Below are 6,564 nucleotides of genomic sequence, written 5' to 3' on the forward strand. Positions count from 1 at the left end.
AAGGGAGAACCTGAGGATCAAGGGAAGCATGACAAAAACAAGCAACATGAAACAAACTACAAAATAAAAGACATGAAAACCAAGACATGAACACAAAACCAAAACACCCGTGACAGATCCCCTCTCTAAGGGCAGCTCCTGATGCCCAACATGAAACAAAAACTATAGTTCAGGAGGGTGGTCTTGGGGGAGGGATGGTGGGCCAGGCCCATGCAGGGGAATAGGAGGACCTGGGCATGGAAGAGGCAGGCCTGGACCGTAGAACGTGGGAGGACCTGGGCCGTGGAGCGTGGGGTCCCGGTGCACTGGAGGACCTGGGCCATGGTTAGGTGGTGTACCAAGCTCTGCAGCCACAGGACCTTGGAACCTATAACCCCACCCCCCATAAAAAATACTTAGGGAAAACTAGGGCAGGATTTATGAGGGGGGGGGGCTCTGGCATGGGATGGCGAGGCTCTGGCGTGGCATGACGAGGCTCTGGCGTGGCAGCCATGGCATGGCGAGGCTCTGGCGTGGCAGCTGTGGCATGACGAGATTCTGGTGTGGCATGACGCTGGCATGGCGGCCATCTCGGGGCGAGACACTGGCATGGCGGCCTCGAGGGCGAAATGGCCGGCGTGCCTGAGTGCGAAGCGGCCGGCTCGAGACGAGACACTGGCGTGGCATAAATAATTCCAGACATGAATGTTGGGGTATGGAGACAGTCTAATGTGGAAGGTACTGTGGGATTGTGGGGCTCCTCATCCACAATTCCCACAGTGAAGGAAGACCCACTTAACAGTAGAGCATAGTCCATATAATGTTCCAATGACCAGTGGATATTCCCTCCAGGTAGTCTGGCACGGACAAGTTAATTCAGACCATAGTGAAAAATGTCCTTTAGGGCAACATCATTGAAATTTACCTGGTGGCAGAGTTCACAAAAGTCCTGGACGTAGTCTTTAATGGTGCGATGGCCTTGGCGAAGATTCAAGAGTGCAACTGCTGGGTTCATGGTGAGGTCATGTATTCTGTAACCTAGGGAGTCTACTGGAGGCGAGCGTAGTGAGAACCCAAGTGCAGTTTATTATCAGAGTACAATCAAAGAGTAAAATACAAACGTGAACAAAAACAGAGACGTGGCTTGACGTGGCTTGACATGACTTGACTTGACTAAACGACTCACCGACAGCAGGTAACATTTACAATACATGACGTGGACCAGCAGCCACACTTACTGCCCAAAGTGTCGGGCTGATGATTTGGAGGACTGCATCCACGAAGTGACTGGACTGACTGAAGCCCTGGCAACACTGGAAAAGCTATTCTTGTATCATGTCTTCTACTATGGTGGCCACAAACGTTGGTCTGTTTATACAGTTCTATACCATTGTGTTTTAAATTAATGTTATGAATTGCAGTGTTACATTATGGCATTAAGTAAAGAGTTCATGAATTGTTATGATTGTTATACTAGAATTTGACATTAAAAGAGAGAAGTTCTGAACAAACTTTGATATTTATTCAACCGCAGTTGAATAAACTGCAGCTTAGATTTGATAGCATACAGATGGTCTTACAAAACATCTTAACATGCATTCAATTAAACACATACTAAGGGTTTAATGTCACCCACCTGTGTATATTTATCTCACAAATGCCTCTCTGTAACATTTATAAATTAAAACAGTGCCTCCTGAAAAGTCCCTGGTCATTGTTAACCACTTTATCAAAAAGAAGAGACATGTCTGGGAAGCTCTCTCCAAAAGCTGCACTGCATGACATCTATCTTCCTCTGATGAAAATGGCTCAGATCCAAATGCAGACACCCAAGAAAGGGAGGATCCCAACTCCTGCTCATAGATATTTGCTGCCTCTGAAGCACTTGGGAGCAGCTCCATGGAAATTCTTGCCAGACAACCACTAGCTGCAAGTTGGTTTGGTATCCCTCTTCCTAAAATGTCATGTAGGTAAGTAATCTTTTTTTGTTTTTCCTGTCTTGTCATTTGATGCAGCGTCTGAGCACTGTAGTGTCCCGCTGTGCTCTGTGCCTTCACGCTACAACTCCTGTGCTAGTTTTCATTCCTTTCCAGTGAATGAAGAGATCAGGAAAAAATGGATTTTAAACATTAGAAGGATCAACTTCCAAATCACAAAACACACAAAGGTATGCAGTGTACATTTCAAACCAGATGATTTTGTGGAAGGAACAAGTAGGAGGCGTCTGAAAAAAAGATGCTGTCCCTTTAGTATTTGAGTGGAACCGTGAATGCCAAATGCAGTCGCCGAGGTTAAAGCTGCTGTAGGTAACTTTTGTAAAAATGTATTTTTTACATATTTGTTAAACCTGTCATTATATCCTGACAGTAGAATATGAGACAGATAATCTGAAAAAAATCAAGCTCCTCTGGCTCCTCCCAGTGGTCCTATTGCCATTTGCAGAAATACACCGCTCCCGGTAAGAAACCACCAATCAGAGCCAGGAGGAGTGTCTTAGCAGTTGTCAATCAAGCTCGTGTGCGCGCTGATCACACCCCTGTCATGCACAGCGCGTACAGGCGTTCAACTTCAAGATTACCGGGGTGTCGCAGCTTTGCTTATGGCGGACAAACAATCCAAACTGCCTATCCCTCGAGTGGCACCTTCCTCTTCTCCCTGCCCGTTGACTCTTCGAAAGTCGCTGTGGGTGTGAATTCCTCGTCGGAGCCCATTGACTCCAGTTGTCAAAACTCTAGCCGCATAACATACAGGTAAAATGTCACGCACTGTGCAAAGCAACTATTGAAACCTACTAATTCTTACCGGGAGCGGTGTATTTCTGCAAATGGTAATAGGACCACTGGGAGGAGCCAGAGGAGCTTGATTTTTTCACAGATTATCTGTCTCATATTCTACTGTCAGGATATAATGACAGGTTTAACAAATATGTAAAAAATAAATTTTTACAAAAGTTACCTACAGCAAGTGTTTGGGAACGACGAGATCGACCACTGCTACCGGACTCTGATATGGAGGAAAACGCAATGGAAATTGATCGTGGACATGATTATTGGTCAGTTCCGGAGTCTGCAAGCTCTAGGACTTATCACTATGTGAAAATTAGGAGTTGAAGAGAGAGATAGAAGATCTGCGGAAACAGCTAAAGCAGGTCAAGGTGAACAGCCGCTTTGGCCTCCAGAGATTTGGGGTCTCCGATGAGGATATTCACTTTTACACAAGGTAAAACCATTTTGTGATTATTATTTGCTATGTAAGCCATTAGCACAATGGTAAAGTGTTTTTCAGTTATTGTTGTTTAGTTTTTAGCTCACATACCTCTCAAATTTCTGAATAGGGTTTTACCATCCATCATTGAACATGTTCTGAATGTCTTTATAATCAAGGATCATACAAGTATCATACTAATGCCTCGTTTCCACTGAGCGGTACGGTTCGGTTCGGTTCGGTACAGTTCGGTACGGTTCGGAGCGGTACACCTTGAGGCTTGCGTTTCCACCGCAAACAGTACCCTTACTTGATAGGCGTGGTGTAGCTGGAAAATAGTGATCGACGTCATTCTCGCGCGAAGAAGAAAACGATATAGTAAACAACAATGGAGGACATACTACATCAAATCTTGTTCTTGCTTATCGGCTTGAGGCTGTCTGTCACAAGAAGAAGACGAGCTTTGCTTGCTGCACGTCAACATTAGGCGTTTCAGAATACCAAGATCGCAAAGTTCAGACGTCCATGCAGCAGCACCTACCAGCAAGCGGAGGAGAAAACCCGCGTAATTTCAAAACTATTTTACTGTGTCATGAAATGTAGTTTTAAAAGTTTTTCAGGCGAGAATGTAGTTGTTTAAATCTCAAATCTGTGGTTAATTTATAAAGATAGCGCCTATTTGAAAATTTGATATGACGTTGTTGGAGTTGTGAGATCCAGGCGATCACCGGGCGCTCGGTGCTCATGTACCCAGCCGAGAGCAGCTGTACCTCGGCTAGTCCTTCTGACATTCGCCGCTGGCTCTGATGTCTCTGTAGTGGTTAAAAACAAGATATTATTCATCTTGTGTATAACGGGCAATCTTTGGTCTCATTAATTTATAATTTGTTAACGGGCAAATCGTTTTGGCTGAGGGGAAAGTGAAGTTTTATAACTTTATATATTTATTTAACTTTACCGTTGTAGTGCGCTGTACGTTTGACTGAATTGTTTGCTTGTCTTTATTTCTTATTGTATAACTTCTCATATTTTATTTATAATGGTTATTATTGATAATTAAAACTGACGTTTAACAAAAAGAGAAGGTTGTTTTGTCTTATTTCATTTTATTATAGGCTACATACAGTGAAGATAATCAGAGTACAATATGCACATATTGCCTGAACCACACATTAATAGGTTTCATATTTTTTAAATAAAAACGAAAAGAGGCAGGGTTGTGTTTTATATTTTGTTTTGTTATATAGCCTACATGAAGTGAAGATAATTAATGCACGCGTTGCCTGAACAACATTTGTGTGGCGCCTCTTGTGTTGTCATTCCCCTTGTAGCACGCGCAAGTGACGATTCTCTGTCAACCAATCAACGTTCTGCAGAGTGTAGCTCCACCCTTTTGGTACGGTACTGTTGTGCTTGGTACCCCAACGAAAGGGTCCCAAAAAAGTGGTACGGTACGGTTCGGAATTAGGGTACCATTCACAACTTTTGACAATGGAAACGGCAAAAATTGCGTACCGAACCGTACCGCTCAGTGGAAACGAGCCATAAATGAGGGGTGGGTGTGTGCAAAGTCAGTGTAGTTTCATTATCTGAGAATCAGATTAAGACTGTAGTAACTTACCTAATTATTGTACCATTGTCACAGACATGTCAGGTTCCACCATCCACCAATCCCAGCGCACTCAATCCCCAGAGTACTAATCACCACCACCTGCACATCATCAGCACCGCAATCACCCGCACTACAAAAGACTCACACTCACACACACTCTTCGTCTGGTCTCGTTTGCACTTCACTTACCTGAATCCTTACCTTAAGGACTCCAGCAATCTTACCTGTCTCCAGCGTTCCTCATGTGCAGTCCCATCTGTGTGTGAGTGTTCCCTGTCTCCAATCTCAAGCGTCAGCTCTGTTCTCCAACCCTGCGATCACAAAAGGACAGTGTTACCTCTCTGCTTACTCATCACCATTCATCTCTATTCACTCACCTGCCACTGCTGTTTGACTCTGTTGAGGTCAATAAACACCACTGTTTGTTTTACTCCTGCCTCCATGCCTTCTGTACTGTAACAACCATGTGTTAATGTTTAAAAATAAATAATTTATTTCTTTGCAGATTTGCAACCTATAAACACATGATGGCCTTCTGGGAACAGATTGAGCCACACAGGATGATTCGTGTCACCAGATCCAAACTCACCAGGGAGACTGGGTTATATGTGAAGACTCGGGCACTTCCTGCAATCGATGAATTCTTCCTCTTCATGATGCACCTTGCCTTAAGCCTCAAGCAGAAAGACCTGGCTCATCGCTTCTCCATGTCCATCAGACTACAGTGAGCCGCATCATAACCACTTGGGCAAACTTCCTCTATTTTCTTTTAGGTTCTGTGCAAATTTGGTTGCCGAAAGAGAGAGTATGAGCCTACCTGCCAGAGGAATTTGAGAATTTCCGAGACACCCAGGTTATCCTGGACTGTACCGAGCTCCGCTGCCAAACGCCTTCGTCTCTGCTATTACAGAGTGAGGTCTTTTCCAGCTACAAATCTCACTGCACTTTTAAGGCTTTGATAGGAATGGCACCTCATGGTGCAGTAACTTTTGTCTCTGGACTGTATGCGGGGTCAATCAGTGACCGGGAGCTGTTCAAGCAATCGGGTATCATCAATGTCCTTACTCCTGACATGGCCATAATGGTGAACGAGGGCTTCTTAATTGACAATCTGTGTTACGACCCCTGGCTCAAGGTAAGCAACAAAAACAAGGGACACACACAAACCAAATATTAAGCTCAAGAAGATGTTTATTTACTACTAAATTAAGGTAACATTAAATAATAAAAAGAAAACAATCAAAGGATGTCACAATGTTTCTGTGTCATCAGTAACGTCAATGTGTAAAGCAGAGTGCATGGTTGGAAATGTAATGTAATGTTGAGGCATAAATGCAGAAAACAAATCAAACAAAACAGTCCAAAAGCCAAAGTTCCCAAAGCTCTCCTTGGCTCAACTGGAGATCTCTTTTTAAAGGAGTGCCTGAAGCACTGGTCACAGGTGAATCCAATAGATTGCTAATTTGTGGGAACAGGTACCAAGCAGCAATACCCGAGACCAACAGCAGAAGTCGTCACACCTGGTACCATGCAAAATCCACAGGCCTGCTTTTGTGACCAAGGGCACACAAATGTCTACTGGAGAGGTGAGACACACTCAGTCTGTTTCCAGGCTCAGGGTGTGTGAAGGAACACAAGTTGTTTGACACAGTCATCCCCTTGTCTATTACTTGTAGCATTAATTAACTGTTTGCAGTGTCATGTCAGAATGGGCTACTTGTCAAGGCATGGGCCCAGTGAGTCTACACAGTGTCATTCTTGTCTGTCTT

The sequence above is a fragment of the Megalobrama amblycephala genome, linkage group LG18, assembly GCF_018812025.1.
Source record: "Megalobrama amblycephala isolate DHTTF-2021 linkage group LG18, ASM1881202v1, whole genome shotgun sequence".
In the NCBI taxonomy this organism is placed as follows: domain Eukaryota; kingdom Metazoa; phylum Chordata; class Actinopteri; order Cypriniformes; family Xenocyprididae; genus Megalobrama; species Megalobrama amblycephala.